Here is a 21,396-nt window from a genome sequence, read left to right as displayed (position 1 = left end):
CACCAAGCTATACCTGGCTGATGAGACCTAACTAGGGCAAAACTGGTCATGGTTACTTGTTTGGTGATTCGGGAAGGACATGGCTGGACTGTTCCCACTGGAACAGAGTCAAACCTGATCTGCACATGGCTGGGTTCAAACTGAGGAGGCATGGTGAGAAAAATAACAAAGGAGGGGGGGATGCCCCAGGGTTATTACCAGTGGCCGAGATCAATTCAGACATTCCATTCATCACTTTTTTGCATGCTTTATTTGCCTATCTGTACCATAACAGTCAGGAACCAACCTTATTCGGTTTTAGTTCCGCAGAAGACGGTCCTGACCAAATTGCCAGGGCACATCCCCTCTGAAAGACAATAGAGGCCCTATGTTCCGGTCTCGTCCTTGTTTGACCCCCTAAATGAGATGCGGTTTGCGTCCCATGGTTTATTTATTTATTTATACCATTTATAAAGTGCGCTGTTACCGAGCGGTGTCCTTGCAGCTCGTGTCTGGGCACACACCTTCGACTGCGGGGCGGCGCATTGAGCAGAAGAGACAAAGGATGGAGCGCCTGAATTATTGTCATCATTGTTAATCAGGCGGGCCGTGTTCGAGGCGATCGTTTTTAGCTCGTCCTCTGTCATTGCGGGAACGGATCGACTTCAGGCTCATGAACCTGCACATACACACCAGTTCACACTCGACTGTTCGCTCCTTGCAGGAGACTGTCCTATTTTCTATTTGCAGCGCAATAAATAAACAGACGATTCTGTTTTTCCAGGAAACAGGTCACTTATTCAGATGTGAAGAAGGATAAAACAGAGCAGGTGTTTGTTTTGTATTGCAGAATGGCGCGTTGTGCTGCATGATTTGTTATGTTCAGTGCCCCTTTCTGCCCCGTCCCTGGTGTCTTCTTGCTGTTCATGCCTGCATATGTAGTGACTGTGTGCGTGCTATGTGCTGTGCTTTATCTGCTATGCGTTGTTTGTTGTGCGCTGAGAAATAGGCATGTGGATGTGTTTTTTTCTGGGTAAGACCTGTATGGGTCATTCTTTTAGTTTTTGTACGCGTGTGTTGTCTGTTTGAGCGTTTATCTGTGGGGTTCCGCTTCCACCTTAGTGTTTTACGTTTCTACTCGGTCTATTACATGATGCATGTGTCGTCTGTTACTTGTGGGCGAAGTTGGAGGTCGAGTGTTGGTCATTTGAAATGAAATATCATTAACGTTTGAAGCATGAAAGCAAGCAGGGGTAGAGTCCCGACCAGAATTTCGATGAGACGTTTCGATTCTCCTTGAAATGCCTTTAGCAAGAGAACGACAAAAACAAGGGCAGGTATGCAGCAGTCAGCGCTCGCCTGTGCCCTGGTGATCCTCACTCATTGTCGCCCACTTGCCCCCCTTGGAGCTTCGTTCGACCCCAGAGTGGCAATAGTACTGTAGGAGGGCACGACTGGAAGAGTGCTTCAAGAATGAAGGGGGTGCCCTAGGCCTTCGCCATACGGCACCTGCGCTGCGCACCCCTTCCAACTACAGAGGGCACGTGCGTTAGTGCTAGGGGCCGAGCGCGGCGCGAGCGCGCTGCACGCGCACACTCTTCACAGGAGACGCGCGAGCGGCGGCAGCAGCAGCAGGAGCGGCGGGTCCTGCGCGAGCCAGCGAGGTGTTGAGGGTGCAGGCACGGAGGCAGCGAGGTGCAGAAGAGCTAGGCACAGAGGCTGCAGTGTGGGGGCGCGCAGACTACGGCATCGAGACGCAGGAGGCTCAAGTGTACAGGGCGCTCAGGTTGAGGTGTCGAGGCGTAGAGCTGAAGTGCTGCAGCGAAGGCAGAGTTAGAGAGGCATCGAGGCGCAGAGGTTGTCAGGTGCAGAGGCGAGTCACAGAGCGCGAGCTGCAGAGACTGTCAGGTGCGGGAGCTGTGAGGCGTCGAGGCATAGAGATCTTGCGGCACAGAGGCATTGAGGCGCTGAGACACCGAGGCACGGCCACATCGAGGCTGAAAGAGAGTGAGGTGTCGAGCAGGTGCGACCCCCTGGGGGGCCCACACCCCGTGCGCAAGGAGCGAAGAGCCTGACCATACATTACAGCAGATAGGATCAAGGTAAGAGGTCTGTGGTCACCTGCCTTCCACCCGCCTTTGCTGCTCCATCTCCTTTATGCCACCCTCCTCGGCCCCTGACCCCTCCCCGACCACTCCCCGACGGTCCCTGTGTCCACTGATTTCACTTCGCATCTATTGCCCCTTTGCTTTAACTACCCCATGGCCACTGCTCATTTTCTTTACTTGCCCCTCGTCTCTCCTCGTTTACTTCTGACCCCCCATTTACTGTCCTTCCCATTACCCACTCAACCAGTTCGCCACCATCTATCCAAGCCGATCCCCTCCCTTACACTGCCACCCCTTCCTTCGGTCCCACCGCAACCTGTAACACTCACTGCCTGTGTCCGTTCCCCCTTCCAGGGCAACTTCCTCAATTTACTGCCCCCCTCCCGATCATAAGATCTATTCACTGCCCACCCTGCCCGTTCCCTACCTTTACAGACCTTCCAGTCCACTGCCCCGCCGCATTCACTGATTCCCTCTCCTACCCGCATTCCACATTCCCTGCCCCCCCTACACAAACAAGCTCTTCTCCATCCATTGCCCTTCATTCTCGACCCCACTGCTTCGTGTTGGTAATTGGCCTTCACTTCTTCCTTTTATTGCCCTGGCACTCCACTGGTCCCCTGCCCCCAGCCTTGCTGAGGTAACGCTTGTTGACGCTCTGTTCCATAGCATGCACCACCCACACTATATGGGAGGAACCATTCTTACTTACAGAAAAACGCATGTTTTTGAGCGATTTGGGGGTCTTCCATAGATTTACCGCCCCCAGAATGGAAAAAAGAGCGGAGGCAGAGGTCTTACTTATTTCGAGAAGGAAATGATTTCACAGTTTGGGGGGAATGATGGGTACACAGACATCATTAATTGCATCTTGTAAGGGTGCCCTCTGCAGTAGGCCAGCGTGTTTTCAGTTGCTAGGAGATGGAGGCTGGCAGTCATTTTGCTGACTGGTTCCAGATCACAGTTCTAGCCCATCCTGCCCCCGTTTGAATACATCCATTGCTCATAGGCAGATTATCACTTTCTGATCCACTTTACAGGTCTACCAAAATACTGTAGTGCTCAGAAGTTCGCTCAGTGCCAGGTGCTATGTAAACAGCCGTAGATTAGTGCAAGAGAAGGTGAGTGAAATGCAGGTTGTCCTATTGTGAACAAATTATATTTGACTTGTAAAAACACGAAAGTCCGCTGTTTAGAATTAATCAGTTGAGATTTCTGGTTAAAGAAAAATTCAGTTTACATTTGTCATGGGAGCATAATAGGAAACTTGCATTAATGTGTGTCCTAGATTTTTACCGCATATTTTGCATTGCCTGGTGGTTGGGGGCTGGTGGCAGGATGATGAAAGAGTTTCCGGTTGGGAGACATGACATCAGTTCTCCACTGTTTAAATTAATATGCACTGCAATATTTTGACTTAATCGGTATTCTGTTACTTCATGTATTGCAATTCCCTTTGTAAACTGCCCTCAATCTTGTCTTTCATGCTGTTTTTGATTTTGCAACAGAGTACTCTCACTAACTAGTGTGTTGGTCTTGCAATTGTTGCTGCACCCGTACACGTTTTTTCTGTTTTTTCTGAGCGTCACATCGGTTTCATCAACCTAGAAAAAGCTATCGAGCATTCTGCGCCCACACTTAAAGGAACCGCATTGATGGCTGTTGCAGATAAATGAAACAGAATGTATCTGTGTTATGCTATTTTTGCCAGAATGCAGACTTTTAATGGCAGTCACGTAGCCCATTTTTTTTTTGTGGCTTGTTAGGCAATGCACATTTGCAGTCCACACTAGTAGTATAACGTCAATGTAACAGTAACATTAGAGGTCAGGTTTGGCAGGTAGCCGACAGGGGTAAAGCTACCTTACATGGCTCACCCCCTGATTTTGTCAAGGAGGCTGATGTCTAGTTATTTTCAGATGAAAGCAGCTGGTCCTATTCCCGAATGGCTGCATTTTCGCTCTTTGGACATGGAACTCCTGTGCTGAAATAAGGTCAGAAATGGTCTTCAAGCAGAAACCTGACCTCTGAGGGTGTGCCGGAGTTCGAGAAGATTAAAACGCAGAGTATCTGTTGAACCTTAATTGTAACCTTTTGCCAGATACAGTGCAGCTGTGTACCCTATAGTGAGATGCATCTGCCCTGTGTTCTAGTTTCTCAGACCCTCTGGGTGCAAAGAGGGCAATTCAGTGGGTTGGAACACATGTAGCTGAGAATCTACCAACAATTTGACACTAAACACAAATTGTTTTAAGCACCCAAATATCCACCACCCAAATGTGAACTGGATTCCAGCCCACATAAAGCTGATGTGATTTTCTGGGTTGTCCAAAGGGACTAGCCCAATTTTTATAGTTATGGTGCCCTATCAACTGGGATGGTGACAAAGAATGCATTGAATACAATTCAGTTTGAGACGTTTTACTTCCCCAGCTGTTTTTCAAGGTCAGAGGTTAAACGGGGGTACTGCTGGGAAAAAGTTACACTGATATTTGGTATGCTGTTTATGTAGGTAGAATCTTTGTATGTCGATCGCTGTTGAAATCTTCATATGGCAAGGCACCTCAGAAACGTGGGCCAATCTTTGGATAGATGGATTATTTCCCAGGAGCAAGTAGGGTACGAATTTTAGGGTTAGTATCTAAGCATGGGCGGAAAATCCGTTCCGCTCGCGGATTTTGCGGATTTTCGGTAAATTCGCAATCCGCGAGATTCGCGAATTTCCCGCAAAATCCACAAATTCGCACGCAGCGGATTTTTTTTTCTTGGTGATACAATTTTGCGGCGTTCACTTACCGTCATTCAGCGTTTGCCGAGTTGTTTTTCTCGATATTTTGCGAGTGCTGCGCCATTTTGGATCTTGCTGCGGGATCCCGCTGGAGTTTGGCGACGCATCCCGAGAGTTCGCAATTGCGAACATGTAGGTGCGGCGGGCAGCAACAATCTCGCACTCGCGAAATTACAAAATTTGCAATTCTGCACAAGAAATCCACTAGCAAGCAGCATAGGCCTTCTGAAAATGATGATTTTTATCAGAATAACTCCTCAGGTTGACATTTGCCTGCACTTTTTTGTATTTGAGGCCTTTTGACTCTCTTTGGATCCCTTTTGGATTAGAAATCAACTTTCATAAGTAAGTTTGTTTGGGGCATTACAGTTGCTGTTCTGCAGAAAAATGATTTTTGCAAAACTGAAAGCACTCAGCAGGTGCAAAAGTTCAAACTCATCATTAGTAATAGTAACCATTCCCTGTAGTGCTTCCTGACTGGGGCCCCTCCAGAGTTCAGTTGCTAGTTGCAACAATTGTATGACCCTGCTCTGACCCTCACAGCAGGCTCATAGAATAGCTACAAGTAGGCCACAAAGGTCCTGGAAAAAAAATTGCACTGCAACAGAAAGCAAATTACAGATAAGGAAGCAGGTGCCAGGCTGGAATTTTAAAACAGTGACACATTAATAAACCAACCCCAAATTAATTCATGTCAGTTGAAGCAGGGCAGGTGTGCTTGCTTTCCCCCCCCCCATAATCTACAGTGATGATGAACCAGAGGGTGGCATTGATGTACCAGAGGGTGGCATGGGTGAAACAGAGGGTGGCAGTGGTGAAACAGAGGGTGCTGGGAACCTGTGATGATGAACCAGACGTAGAAACAACATAGTTGCGACCGTTGCGAGCCGACAATTAAGTTCGCAATTGCGAACTGGCACCAAACCCTCGCGAACTGGCAGAAACCCTTGCAAACACACAAAAAAAATACGCAAATTCGCGAGAATTCACGGATTTTGCAGATTGCGAGTTCGCAAATACGCAAATTCGCGAACGCCAGATTCGCAAAATTCTCCCATGCTTATTAGTATCCCGTTTTTCTTTAGAAAATTAGTCCACCATGTATTTTCCCAGAGAGGCCGTCAAACTTTTTTCTAAGAAAATATCTTTCAGTCAGTTTCGTCCAGCTGGCTAACAAAGTCTTTGTGGCTCCGGGGCAGCGCTATTCTGTGAGAAGGCCTCCTCACAGACTTCAGTCAACTGGGCTTCGTTCCTTGTAATCCTCATCCAGGGTTAGCTCTCTGTTAAAGAAGAAGAAGCTAAGCAGATCAGAGCATCGAGTTTCCTCCAGGGTTCTAGGCTTGTTCCCAGCCCTGGGTAACACCGTAGCTTACAGAGTCTTTATCCTGGGCTGGTGTACATCTGTGCTGGTGCAGCAAAGGTTCTCCCTAAGTCACAACTACACTGGGGCTTGGAGTCCGCATTCCCACTTCCAATCAAGTTGGGTTGTACGGTTTAAAACTCATAACCCAGACTGCAAAGGCTTTCACATGAGAGGGGCAATACAGGCACAATTGGTCAAAATATAGTCTGACAGTGTCAGGGGCATGCAACGGATAGCACAAGATGAGGATTGTACCCAACACCAGTTTACACCCTGAGTAGGGGGTATCTGTAGCCAGGCTGATATGGTAACAGATCTGCTCGGATTGTTCTGTCAGTTTAGATTAGTCCTTAGTGCTGAGTGAGGGATCAGGGCTGAAAGTGTTATATATTTCAGCCTGAAACCAAACCATTGAACTGCCATGGTATCTCCAAGGCGCCACCCAGGGCAGAGCCTCAATGGTCAAAAGATGCAGGAATTGCCTTATGTGTTACATGACACTTTGTACCTTATGCATGCAGTATGTCCTTGCAAAGTTTACCATACTTACAGGTTCTGACCTCCAGACACATAATACAGTGCATCTATGTAGAGGAAAGTGAAGAGCCCAGTTAGTGGGGAGTAAATAGATTTTATATGTATAGAATTGGTGAACTCTGTCACCAGGAGGTACAGGTAAAAAGGAGTACCCCCTTGTTAGACTCTCAAGTGTCACAAGTGTCCCCAGAGCCTGGTACTGGGGAGTAGTTCAGCTGTCACTTCATCATATATGGGCGTACTCTCTCAGCGTCTTCCTGGCCAGCAAACCCTGGTTCTTTGCTAGTGGTACTCATAAAACTCTTGTGCGCTCTCATCGACTTGCAGACTGCCAATAACAGGGGCAACCTAGGACAGGCTGGGAAAATGTTGAATAAGGGCAGCAAATCGTAGTTTCTCGTATCATGCAAGGACCTTCAGCCTTAAACATGGTCACTGTACCAGAGTGATTGTTAGTCCAATTTGTTAGAGAAGACAGATGTGCTATCTTACGAGGTTAAGTGCATACTCGCGAAGAGATGTCCATCAAAAGAGCTCTCTTGAAAAAAATGAAGTTGGCCTCGGGCAAAGTGGCTGTAGAAAGGAAAATGAATTAAGGACTAGGGACAGGACAAATAAAAACACATGGAGGTGAAAGAGGAATGGGGATCACATCTAGGAGGGCTATCTTTGACACCAGAATCTATGTGCTAGGCAAAGCTAAACTGGACTTTTTATGAGGAGTTAAATGCAAAGATGTACAAGGCACAGGACTGAAACTAACATTTCAACTAATATGAAACTGAAGTCATGAAAAGGGTATCCATAAAACAAAGTTCAAATGAAGTGCTTCTTAAATGGCCACCTTGCCCATCCATGTTGCCTGCATCCAAAGAGAGAGAGAGAGAGAGAGAGAGTGATCAAGCAAACATGGAGGCTTCCAGTGCCAACCTGTCTGACCGATTCCAACTGAAACAATCCTTGTCTGCCTCCAGAATATATTATTTGTTTATCTGACAACTGCAAGGGCCAGAATTTATTTGTGGCACAGTATGGAAATGGATTGTCAGTGCATTTGATTCTGGAATTCTACAAATTATTTGAAAGGCATATTAATAAGGTACACTAAGAGGTTTGGATCAAAAGGGGCTACAATAATATAGTACCACAGGTCCACTGAAACACTAGAGTAGCAGTTGGAATACTTGCAAACGTTTTAGCTACTGACAATCATTTGAACTGTCTTTCAATCCATCACTATTTTTCCCTCTATGCCTCTACAGAGTGAATTCCCCACTAATCAGTCTTGGTCCAGCTTCAGTTGGATCAGCCCCATCAGAATTGACATTCCAGGTACCCTTTGGATAGGAACCAAGCAACCCCAGACCAGTTTGAACTTAATTGGGTCCCATAAGTGAGGTGCAACGTGTGGAACAACATGCAATGGACCCATGCCTGGGCATACCCTCCTTTTTGTTTATGTATGTATCTATTTAGGCATTAGTTTATTTATTTAAGTTTTTTTTAGTGTGCTGTGAATAAACCTTAGCTTACTTTAAAGCGCAAAGTGCTTATGGGTAATGTCCAATTTGAAGAATAAGTGATCTAGAGATAGAAGGCATCCAGTCAGGCAATGTGTGTGCCCTTATGGATGTTTTTTCAGTCGCTTGTTCCTGAAAGGACTATTTAAGAGCAACTTTAAGTAGTTCCGTTTTTACGAGTTTTCTGAAGCGGATGTGATTCGTTTTAGATCTTATTGTGGGGCTGGCAACATTCTAAAGTGTTGGACCTTGTATTCCTAGCCACATGTCTCCATGTTTTATACACTTGACGGAATGATGCAGGTTCAAGTTAGCAGATATGCAAATGTCTTCGTCCTTCTTCCTTGTAAGCTTTCTTGATGGCACAGAGAACGTTGAGTTTGATCCTTTCTTCGACTTGTAGCTAACGGAGTACTTTAATGCCCCACCACCCTCACTTACGTAAATTTAGTTACATTAAGACTGCCTGGTTTTGTAATCTGCATAGTCTAGTAGCCTGTGGGGAGGCCTGTATAAATTATGTTACAGTATTCCAGAATGGAAATGTTGGGACTCTGTTCCGTTCCACGCGGTGTTCACTATGGAGTAATGGGAGTATTTTGCTGAGTAGGGTGAGCTTGAAATTGATCTCTTTCACCGCTTTGTTAGGTTTTGAGCAGAATGACAATTCCGAGACGAAGAGTAACCTCTAGTTCCTGGCTTTGGGAGTGGTGGAAGGTTTGGTCCCAAATCCTGAAAGCCAGATGGTAGTGAGATAGGCTCTCTTTTTTTCCATAACTATGATCTCAGTTTTGGTTCTGTTCAAGCAGGGTAGATTTCCTTTAACCAGTGGGGGACATGTTCCAAGTACAAGGCGATGTAAGTATTGTTGTTGAGCTGGAAGTGAATTTGGGTGTTCTATACATTCATTTGTAAGTTTACTTGATAGTAATTGAGAGACTGAGGTTGTGGGTGTACATAGATATTGAATACGAGGCAGTAAAGGTATAACCTTTGGGGGACACCACAATGTACATTGCTAGTGTAAAATGCAGCTGTTCCGATTCGGACTCATTAACTACAGTTGGATGTGACCATTTCGATGTTGTATAGGGTGGTACCCATTGTTCTGCGGTATTTTTCCCATTTTTCTAGCACAAAATTGTTGTCAGCAGTTTCCTATCCATTGACAGAAGGACCAGGCACACCGGGGAACCAGCTCAGAAATCTGGCACCATCTAAAGTGCCATTGTATCCAAAGAATCACTAAGTCAGTTCAAAAAGTGATGGGTGGAATTAATCCATAATTTTCTAGCTCGTTGTTGCTATTGAATGGGCTTAAAGGATTTTGCTGAAGGGTTTTTGGGAGCATGTGGACAGAACCCCAAATCCCTGCAAATGAAAATGTAATTCACGGGCAGATCCTTCAATTGTATTTGAACAGCACATCCTGTGAACAGAACCCGATCAAAGCCAAGCCTGCTTTTTTCTCTGAAGCCATGCCTCTTTTGTTTAATTTTTAGAACTAGAACCAAATATATATGTCCTCCCCCCTCATCTGACCTGAAACCACACTTGTTCCTCTTAACCAGAACCAAATTTTGCAATCGGATCTGGTTCTGGCGGAGGAATTTCCTGTAAATAATGAACAGTTGTTGCATTCTATATAAAGAGTCTCGGTATTACTAAATTCAGGAGTTGTTTTAAGCAGACAATGAATCGCATCAAAAGGTCTCCTAGATTATTTGCTCACTAGGACATGAGAATATGTCAGATGTAATCTCATAGAATTTGTTCCAAATCAGTTCCCTTCTGACCTCTGAGACTTCTGACCATCATCAGTCATTCTCTGTACTGCAGGCGCAGACATTTCCACAACGAAGGTGGCTGGCAGCACAGTAAAGTTCTGCGACTTTGGCAGATTCAATTTTGCTGCACAACATTCAAGCACCAGGCACATTAGCCCACAGTTCTCCTTGTTCAAGGGCAGATGTACTCACAGTCAGGCAAAAGCATGTCCTCACTAGCAAAGTGCAAGGGGCACTTGAGCAGGGGTGTCGCCTGGATTTGCAGTATCATTTAGGAATGCTGTCTCCTTATAAGTAGGTGTTACTCGTTCAATGTGTCCCCCTGGAGTGGAGGCATTAATGTGCAGGGATTACTAAGCATGCTAGCTGCCACCTGGTCCCTTTAGATACTCAGGGAGACCACCCACTCCCAGAAGATGGAAGAATACTGATGCTGCTGCGCTGCAGGCAGAACGATTATTCGCAGATGTAATGCAATGTGGGAAAATACTCCATGTCTGTCTGTCAGAGCAGCATCATATTTCTGGTGTTTTAATTCCACCTTAGTGGAGAAGTGTGGCTCAATGGTTAGAGCGCCAGACCCTGATGCAGAGGTCTAGCCCGGGACCAGAGTTCAATTCCCCGCCTCATCGGGTCTTGGGCTCAAAATTCCACGGACCTGATAATTCTTGAATCGGTGCCTATTCCAATCATAGAGTCCCACTCTGAAACTCTGGGCAATAGCTTGCTTAATCTCCACAACGGCCCCCACAACGCTAAGGATGCCTGGCCTACACCCTGGGGGTGCCCAGGAGTGGACGCCTCACAGGGAAAGCCAGGACGGGTTCCACAGCGGTATTCGTAAAAGCGCCTTGAGACCCTTGCGGGTGAGAAGTGCGCTATGCAAGTATCAATTTACCTTACATGTCCTCAGTCAATATCCAATCTCTACCACTTTTTTGATCTGTCTTATATAGTACTTTAAGGAGAGTCCATTCTCTGCCATTTTATTACTAGCTTAGATGGTTCTTTGAGATGTTCTGTGTCTCTGCCTCTATTCTCATTCTGGGTCAGATAGCTCCTCACACTGTGCGGTGTCTCCTGTGCTGTCAGGTGCCCCAGGTTTGATTCTAGATAAGATGGTTCTTCATGTTGATTCTGGTCTCTGAAGTTCTAATTCCGGCTCAAACCATTCCTCGGGTTGTGCCTGATCTCTGCAGTTCTAATTCATAAATGGTTCCCCGTATTGTGCCTGGCCTCTGTAGTTCTAATTCTGACTTAGAAGGTTCTCCCGGTGATATTCAGTGCCCATAGTTCAGATTGACGCTGGGATGGTTCCTCTTTTGGTACCACAGCTCCCCAGTTCTGACTCTGCCTTAGGAACCATCTCAATCAGTGTCCAGTCTGGGCCGTTCGAGGTCTGGAAAAGATAGTCCCATAAGTGGTTTCCCATCTCTGTACTTTAGATTCCGGCTCTGCATGTTCCTCAAGTGGTTCATAGTTGCACCTTTCCCTTTTTCTCGTTCAGATATTCCTTAAGTTGTATCCAGTCTCTGCCAGCTTTGATGGTACCTTTAATGGCTCCTTATGTCTTCAATTCCGATTCTTCCAAAGATATTTCCTTAGACAGACCCCCCTCTTTGCGCTTTAGCTCTGGATGAGATGTTTCTTTAGGCAGTGCCTAGTCTTTTGGTTCCAAGTCTAGAAGAGAAGCTTCTTCCCTCTTTGCGGTTCCTAAGCAAGATGGGGTGGTACCCAGTCTTTGCCATTTTTTCAGTTTTTTCTAGTTCCTTGTAATGTCCAGTCCCTGCAGTTCAAGTTCTTGCTAAAATGGTTGCAAATCATGCAAATGACCGGCCATTGAAGTTCTGAGTCTGAGATGTTCTATAAGCAGTGTCCCAATCTCTGTTGCTGTGCGACTTCCTCAAACAATTCATCAGAAGGGGGCAGTCACAGCTGTTCTTTTTTCTTTTTTACTGAGATGGTTCCTCAGATGCTGCCTGATCTCTGCCTTCTTTCTTAATCTTACTGAGGTGGTTCTTTTTATGGTATCTGTCTCTGCAGTTTTCTCATTCCTGCTGAGGTGGTTGTCACTGAGCCATCTGGTAACCTTGAGTGTGCTACAAACGCTCCTGTGCCTTTGACCACATGACAGAATTTGCTTTACTAACAATTCATACTGCACACAAGATATCTTAAGTTTTTTAGGGGAATTTCTTCCTCGCAAACCTTTTCACTTCCACTACAAATGCAGAAATGTTACTTTTCCATCATGTTAAACCACACAAATCAAGTAAACACATCTGAGCAGATGGCAAACGGATTGCTCCGCTTTTTGCCCGCAGGACCGCATAAAAAGCGACCGCCGGCAGCAATCTTCAAGCTTGGCTTTGACTAATCGCGCTTGATACCGGGTACCCCGGGCCCACCACTTCGTGAGCAAGATTTTTGTGACTACACTACACAGCGTGAGCAAGAACACTGTGACCACACTACACGACCCCCCAAAGGGATATCTATTCCATTAGGATTGAGAATTGTATGGTCCTGAGGAGAACCCCGCAATCAGGGAGTTCGAAACGCGTCGACCTTAGCTGGCCCAGTGTCAATAATAAGGATTAGAAGGACTATGTCAGGAAAACATGAGACTGGGTTCCAATTGAACATTTTTGTGTAACATTGTTGCATTGAAACGGACATTAGGGTACATAAATTGTACAAGCAAAACGCTTTTGTTGACAAAGGGCCACACCTTATGGATTTATGTTGTATGTATGGGTTTGTATGAATGCAGGATGAATGTACTGGCCAAAAAGTTTGGATTGGATGAGTTGTAAATATGGATAGAGAGTGTATGTCATTATAACACATTGTATTTAATTGTATATTTTGTTTATGCACAAAAAATGTTTCTGATGATAAAAAAGCAAAAAGATACGGACTAGTGAAACAAATAAATAAATAAACTAGTGACGTTATAGTAAACGGACCGGTATGTTTTGTTCATATGGGTTATAACAAAATTTAGAGAGTAAAATCCAGTATTGGCATTTGTGTTGTTTATTACATATATTTGGCTTAGCCTTGCTGGGGTAGGAGTCAAGACCCTGTTTTGTTCATCTACCAAATAAATGTTGGCATAATGGGGCTTAGTATATTTCATGCTGGGTACTCCTACCCGTAGAAACTGTACACTGGACCCAGATGTGCATGGGTTCCAGAGGCTCAATAATCTAGATGGTACACAAATTAAGCAAGTCCCTTGTCTGCTCACGCCATTCACGAGTGCAGAAAAATAGACCTGTTGTAAATCTGCCTACATATTATGTACTTTCTCCCAGGACTTCCCAGAGTTTACCCTATTTATGTGCATTCCTATTTAGTGGTGTACGGACCCCTTCTCCTTGACTCTTATGTCCATTCAGAAAAGGCCACTGAAACAGAAAATGAAACTGTATTTTCCCAGTGTGCACCTGAAGATTACAGGGTCCATACACATGGTCAGAACACAATCCGTATCAGTTCTTCCTTCAAAGGGCTCCAGAGTGCAAGATAATGGAGCCTAATGGGACCAAGGGGTAAAGCTAGGGGCTATTAGGGTAAGCCATCCATAGTTATAACTCGTTCTTGTGTGATCCGTTCCTAATCCATGCATTATAAATACTCTAGCATGCACATTTTGATTACAAACCCACAGACATGCATTAAATTCACAATGACGTAGGTATATGAATGTTTCCAATTCACCCACCTTGGTCAGTACTGCCCAGCACTCCCAGGTCAAAAGCCACCACATGAACAAGGAAGGATTTTTCTGGGTCTTTGGGGGAGCCATCATGTGAAAACCAAAGGGCTTGTGTCAGAGCTCTGCTCGCAATTTCTGTTGCTCCAAGTAGAACCCAGGGAACCTCTCCTATAGCTATTGTGAAGATACACATGCCGGCCATGCAGACATGGCTTTGAAATTTGCTTAACAAATGTCAAACTAAAATAACCTTTAATATGTCCACACAAATCCACCTCACGGAGAGCATTATTGTACTTTTATGCCTTGATGGGCAGGTCTATCTTTCTAATCCTGCGAAGAACTTGCCTGCAGTGTTCATGTTGGGTGGGCTTCCCAGGCCTGGCTGTATAGAGGAGTACAGCCAGGATCTGGCTGTAAAGATATGCTCATCCTCCTTAGCACCATGGTCTTCAGGCTGGACCTATAGGTGTAGTGTATAATGATACCAGGAGGCAAGGCGCAATGTCCAGAAGTTTATTCTTGACACCCTTCGAACAACAGCTACACTCCAAGGGCTCCAAAGCTAACAGACTCAGGCAGCAATATTGGCAGAACGCCATTGTTATCTTGAATCAAAGCACACTTAACAAGCTCGCATTACAGGCATCTGCGCAGGCAGAATTTGTTTCTACACATTGTTTCCTCATTACACTTAAGGCCGAAAATAGTATGAACAATTACAGAGAACCAACAACAGAAAAAAAATGTGATAACACAAGAATATGAACGGTAATTATACAAATTTCGGAGGGCCGAAACAAGTGCATCACTCAATAAAATACTCATTAAACATTTTTGGGACTGAAACCCCGTGCCTTGCTTTAGTGACGCACATTCCTGTGTTCTCATGCAAACAAGTATTCTCCAATTTGGTGGACTCCAACAGTATGCTCACCTGCTCCAGAGACACTTGCATCACAACTTGATTCTCCACCTGCAGTGACTAGATCATCCTGACAAGAATCATCTTCAGGCACACCCTCCCACATCTTCCAGCCACCACCATAGGACATCACAAATCTCTGCATGCTCCTCCCAATCATATCAACAGAACATCTAGACAACTTGCTAAAGCACCACACCCTACCATCACTCAGCTTAGTAAATTAGAATTGCAATCCATAATTCTGTTTGTACTGATCTTGAGCGTCCTTGATATCATTCCTTATCACATCCATAGGCCATTAAAAAAATTCAACTAATATCTTTAATGAAAGGTTCCCGTAATTTCATATTTTTGGAGGGATAGAGCCCAGTTAAAGTGGTAGTCACATGATACGCCCAATTCATTCTTTTTTTAGCTTTCCAGTACCCAACATTTCCTTTTTGATAGCCCTCTGTAGCACACCCTTTGTCACCCTGTTGAAAAACTCACAGCACCAGTTCCAGAATGGTCAAAAAAAGAAGCGCTCCTGTTGGCGAAAAGAAAAAAAAATAATTTCCAACACTCCCGACTTGAATTGAGCCTCACTGTCACTGATAATAGACTTGGGGAGCCCTTCCTTTTGAAAAACACCATCCATGAGTTTCATACATCATTGGAATCTAGAGTGTTTTACCACACAAATCTCGGGCCATTTAAAAAAGAAATCCAATAGGGCAATCACATATTTAGACACACTTCCTTTTCAGAAATCGGACTTAAATATCAATCCCCAAAGACTCCCAAGGTGAATCAGGATGTGGTATGGGAATCAATGGGGTCGAAAGAGAACTTGTGACTTGTTTGCACCGGAGCACTAATAAAACGGACATACAAACCTGCCACCCACTATGGTCCATTCTGAGGATGAACTCAGAACTCCACTAGTGTTCCCTGAAGTGCTCCATTTCCCAGATGCAAGCTAGCAGTTCTCGTTTGGTGACAGTGTAATGCCCTTCAGTGGGAGAGAGCAAACACGAGAGAGAGAGGGCGTAAAGCGAAATATACACTGATTTCATTACCATCCAGTTCACCTTGTGATAACATAGTTCAGAGACTTCTCCCACCGGTGTCCATGGCCAACACTTACATAGCATCAGGATCAAAACCCTGAAGCAGTGTTGGTTTACACATATCTTCTTCTATTCACTCAAAGACAATCTTGAAGAATATGACTCCACTCAAACATTTATTATTGTTTTAACAGTAGTACTAATAAATGTTTCATAAAATTCTGGCTGCCTAAAGAAAAATCCTACACCTTCATCGGGCTGGATCATGCCTAACAGCATCCACCAATTTTTTCTTCGGCATGATCCTTTCTTCACCCACCTCATGTCCCAAGTAGGAAACAGATTGCATAGTAAATTTACATTCTGCAGTTATCCCTTTTTTCCTGTTAATCACAACACCGTCCTTAACCATGAATCATGATCTTGCCTTGTCTTCTATGACAAAGATTTCATCTTGAAAAAAACAATGCCCTTACAATTTCTTAGCAACGGGTACATGAGTCTTTAAACTACAGCTGCTGCAGAGGTCAAACCAAACCGATTGCAGACCAATGATAGCACTGTAAGGGGGTAATGAAAGTACCTAAATATTTGCTGTTTTAATGTAAAGGTACCTGGTGGTACTCTGTAGATGGTGGAAAACGTCTTGATCTATTTGGTCATGGCCAGAAGCTCATGAATCTTAGGTGATGGAAATGTATCAATTGAAATATTTTTATTCAAATCTCTTAAATCTATGCACAATCTAATGCTGCCATTGGCCTGTCTGGCCACAACCAAAGAAGAAAGCCATTCCGTAGTTTTCATACCTTCAAGAATGCTGGCTTTTTTCAGTTTTCCAGTTCCCTCTCAACTTTATGCTTGATGCTTACCAAAATATTTCTTGGCTGGAGAGCAACTGCTGTTGCTACTTCAATAAGTGTGAAATTGTTTGAGAACCCTATCAATCTTCGAACAGCTCCCAAATACAATATTCGCAAATCCTCCATCAACTCTCATGAGCAAAACTTGATCACTGCTATTTGGATCCAAGATAATGTCAAGTAATCGTGCACAAGTCATTAAAGAACAGTTGGTCCATTTTTTGCTCATACAGTTTCCTCTGGGCCTCCCTTTCTTTGACTTCAAAAGAAGTCCCATATCCCAGCAGTGTAATCAGTTCACCAGTGAAACTTTCAGGATGTATATCTGAGACTCTGATTCTTTCCCAATCACATCCTTAAATTTGCATATTACTAGACTGTGCATATTTGAATCTAGAATATCGACTTTGCAGTCCCCAGACATCGCTGCAGGCCATTTCACTTGGGAAGCCATGTGCCTCTTTCTGCACACTCTTGCAAAATCTCCCGCTACCTCACAATCGAAACACTTTTCTTTTTAATCGAGACAAGATTTCTCACTGTCCAAATGTTATTTATTTCCACATTTGCAACAGCTCGTACTCATTTTTCTGGACTTGGTGAATTTGTTCCCAGAAAATCCACTATCCGTGTCCTTCCTTCTATTTGGGACAAGCATGTTGTCTTTATTCCTCTGAGAAAGTTTCCCTCTGAAATATTATTCACTTACTCATTAACTACTGTTCTACCTTTGCACATTGTGTTAAAAAAAGTTCTCCTTTTTTAATTATAGGAATAATATTCTTTAAAGAAGAGTCTCCATTGACTCACAGTTTCTGCTCTATGTGAGCATTATTTGAGTGCATAACAATTCGGTCACTAATCAATTTGTCGTGTAACAGACTAAACTTACAAGTGATCTCCAATTGTTTCCGAGTGGAAACCTATTCCTCCGCAGACACTGAAACACCCGATTTCCACTGAAAAAATGTACCTGTCTGTAGCAGCTCCCACAGAAACCACAGAATGTGTCCAATCATGTAAAGCATTCTTAAAACTAGTTGTCTGTTCTGCAGGTCTTCTGTTTTTTCCATCTGGTTGTACAGTCTGAGAGCTTCCAGTCTTATGATCTGCAAAAGGATTTTCTTTTTTCTTAACGGTCGGGAGTGAAGTGAATTCCTTAACCTCTAAGCTGGAAATATAGCTAATAAAATACTCTCTGCACTCCTCCCATTTCATTATTGGTTCCCCGGGTCAGGCAGAAATGCGTGGAGAGCTGTCACCATAAAAGCCTCTGCAGAACTTACAGTTATGCAAGCACTAGCAATGCCAACAGGTCTGGCCTGTAAGGAATGTTGTATGGTAATATAAAACATCAGAGGTTACTAGCATGAGAATACATATATATACATTTGTTTAGAAACAAAGGGGCACAAGCATCATTCTAAATACCGGTCGCAAAGGAGCAGATTGGCTGATTCTGCCTCTTTGCGACTGATCTTTTTGCATTTGGGATACATCAACCCAAATGCTAATTCGCATTTTAATTCATCGCAAAATTTGCGATTACTTAAATTGCAAATGCATTTAGGGAATTGCAAATTGCAATTCCCTAAATGCAATGCCTGATGCAATTTTAAATTGCGATTTCGCAATTAGGGATTGCAAATTACCATCAATTAAAAGTTAATGGTAATTTGCGAAAACTTTGAAAAATGCACTAAAGTGCATTTTTCAAAGTTCCATGTGACACACACAAAAGCTATTGGGGCATGTATGTGCGCAACATGTGGTCACATGACAATATCAGGGGTGCATCAGGGTGTCCTTTTGGCACCCTTGCACCTTTGAAATTGCATTCGCAATTTGTGAGTACCTATTTGGTACTCGCAAATTGCGCATGCAATTCCCATTCATTCCTATAGGCCTCTAGGCCCATAGAAGTGAATGGGAAGCTATTCCTTAATTGCGATTCGCAATTTGCGAGCCACAATTAAGGAATGTGTAGGAATAGCAATTTTTTTTGCGATTCCTACATGCATAAGGAATTGCGTTTCCTAAATTGCCATTCCTTAAAAAAAGGTATTTAGGAATCGCAATTACTTACTTTGATGCATGTGATCCAAAGAACTGTGGAATAGTATTGGTGTAGGTTGGAAGGTCAGATGATAGTTGTAAAAACCCATGTAGGTTAATGACTGCCATCTTCCTCTCTGCTGCTGCTAGAGAAAAGCAGCATACATTATCTAGTTGTTACAACACTTTAATAGCATTCTAGTGACATGTATGGCCCCTGAAAGTTCAATGTTAGGCAACTGCCTAAATAAACAAAATAATCACAGCTGCATGGAGGAAAGAAGCTTTTTTGGTGGAAGCACACATCTTATGCCCAATCAAAACAAGCACTCCTGGCTTCCAACGTTTGGGTGATCCAAAGCCCATCTCTGGAGATGCTCATATAATTGTCTAGCGACATCTGCACTGTCAAGCCAGACCATAAAAACAAAATGGGACTTTCTTCAGATGAGCAGAGTTGCCATCCGGCCCAGCAAACAGCACAAGGAGCTATTGACATCTAGCACAAGTGATTGGTACACCCCCTATGAAATTATGTTGTTCAGAATGCAACTATAGATAATAAAACTGAATATAACATCAACACGTCGTCTCCAGCCCCCTCTTAGTTCTTTAAGGATCTGATTTCTGAGTGTGCAATGATAAACTAGAAGGCTGCTGGGGTAATGCACCATAACCTGAGTGAGGACACTCGAATGCCGACTTTGCAATCTTTCCTGAAGCAGCGTTGAGATGTGTTACGATTCCTCCCTGGAGTGACATGTTGCAGGTGCATTCAGGAGACTTGCTTTGCCCTAGCACGTCAGCTGGACATCCATATGAACTGACCGTTGCGGTAATTGTTTGACCTCCAGTCGGATGGTATCTTTGCAGATTCGAAGTCCTTTTTTAGGTTTGGATTGATAAAGCACATTTCACCATACCTTGTGTGATCAACGGTACACAGACAAAATATCGATTTTTAAATATCGATATGCAAAAATATCGAAGTTTAAATATCGATATACAAATATATCGAAGGTAAGTAATATCGACAGTCTAAATATCGATATTGGTATGATATCAGTAATATCGAAGTTGTAAATATCGATGTTAATAATATCGAAATTAATAACTTTGATGTTACTAATATCAATTTTTAAATAAATTTAGTGTATATTATATTGCATTTATTATGTTTTATTATTTATTTTTAATGTTATTTTATTAAATATTGTCTTTTACTACTGTAGCGGGTTGTGGGTTTATTGGGGAATAGGGTGGGAAGTAATTTAATTATGTTAAATTAATTATTAATTAGTAGGAATTATTAATTAATTAATTGAGAATTAATTTTTAATTATTTTTAATTAATTTATTAATTGATAAATATGTTCTGTAGCGGGTTATGGGTTTATAGGGGAATAGGGTGGGAAGTAATTTAATAATAATTAATTAATTGATATATGTTTGTACATATTTTAATTAATAATTAATTGGTAATTAATTTCTATTAATTAGTTTATTAATTATTATAATTTTTTACATATTTATAATTATTAATTAGTTGGTAATTAATTATTATTAATTATTTAATTACATTAATTATAGTAATTTTTTTATATATAATTTGTTGTTATTCTTAATTAATTAATTGTGCAAAATAATATTAATTATTACATTAAATTAATTACAGCAAATGTGCTAATATATTTACTTTATTGTTATTGTTAATTAATAATTAATTGGTAATTAAATAATATTAATTACTTTTGGGTACAGGGGTATTTTTAGGGTTCAGGGTCAGTTTTCAGTTCATTGGTACAGGGGTATTTTTAGGGTTCAGGGTCAGTTTTCAGTTCATGGGTAAAGTGGTATTTTTAGGGTTCTGGGTCAGTTTTCAGTTCATGGGTAAAGGGGTATTTTTAGGGTTCAGGGTCAGTTTTCAGTTTTTGGGTAAAGGGGTATTTTTAGGGTTCAGGGTCAGTTTTCAGTTTTTGGGTAAAGGGGTATTTTTAGGGTTCAGGGTCAGTTTTGGATTTTTGGGGTACAGTCGTACAGGGTAAAAATAAAATAAATGTAAATTAAATAAATTAAATGAAATTAAAAAATATAAAATTACATTAAATTATTAAGTTTTTAATTTATTTTAAATGTATATGTATTAGTTTAAATTTTTTAATTATGTTTTAATATTTTTATTTAATATTTGTAACATTATATGTATTTTATAATTATTTTTACATTATTATTAATACATTTAAAAAAACGATATTTTTAATTTCGATATTTTTGTACTACGATATTATTTTTTCGATATTTTTGTACTTACCTTGTTAGGGATAGGATTCCTATATTTTTGACTTCGATATTTTTGTTGCGATATTTTTGTATTTCGATATTTTTGATTTCGATATTTTGTCAGACATTCGTGATCAACCTAAAAAAAGAGTTTTGAGCAATACTACCGAGGGGCTTTGGCTCCACCCACATGCTGGTGAAAAGAAATGCTTGTTTTGATTGGGCAGAAGTTGTGTGTTTCATGTAAAAAAAATGTTTCCCCTAATTATTTTGTTTGTTTATCCAGCTGCCTGAGCCAGCAATATGGCTTTTTAAGGAGGATTTACAAATCAATCAATCAGCATTGGTAGAGCGTGGCACTGTCACCCTTGGGGTATCTGGGCGCAGGGTGGAAACAGCAGAAAGAGAAAAGAAA

The 21,396-nt window shown here is 42.6% G+C and overlaps 1 protein-coding gene across 1 annotated transcript in view; it reads left to right on the top strand.

The window, feature by feature from the left end:
* Positions 1 to 1,578: 1,578 nt before the first annotated feature.
* Positions 1,579 to 21,396, top strand: part of HPCAL4 (hippocalcin like 4) — a 122,521-nt gene continuing 102,703 nt past the window's right edge. Inside the window, exon 1 of the mRNA XM_086955755.1 lies at positions 1,579 to 2,081. The gene's annotated coding sequence lies outside the window, so the exon portion shown is untranslated. The remainder of the gene's footprint in view (positions 2,082 to 21,396) is intronic.

Source organism: Lissotriton vulgaris, chromosome 2_1, assembly GCF_964263255.1.
Source record: "Lissotriton vulgaris chromosome 2_1, aLisVul1.2, whole genome shotgun sequence".
NCBI classification, from domain to species: Eukaryota; Metazoa; Chordata; class Amphibia; order Caudata; family Salamandridae; genus Lissotriton; species Lissotriton vulgaris.
The sequence above is the reverse complement of the archived record's forward strand: the minus strand, read 5'-3'. Positions and strand labels throughout refer to the sequence as shown.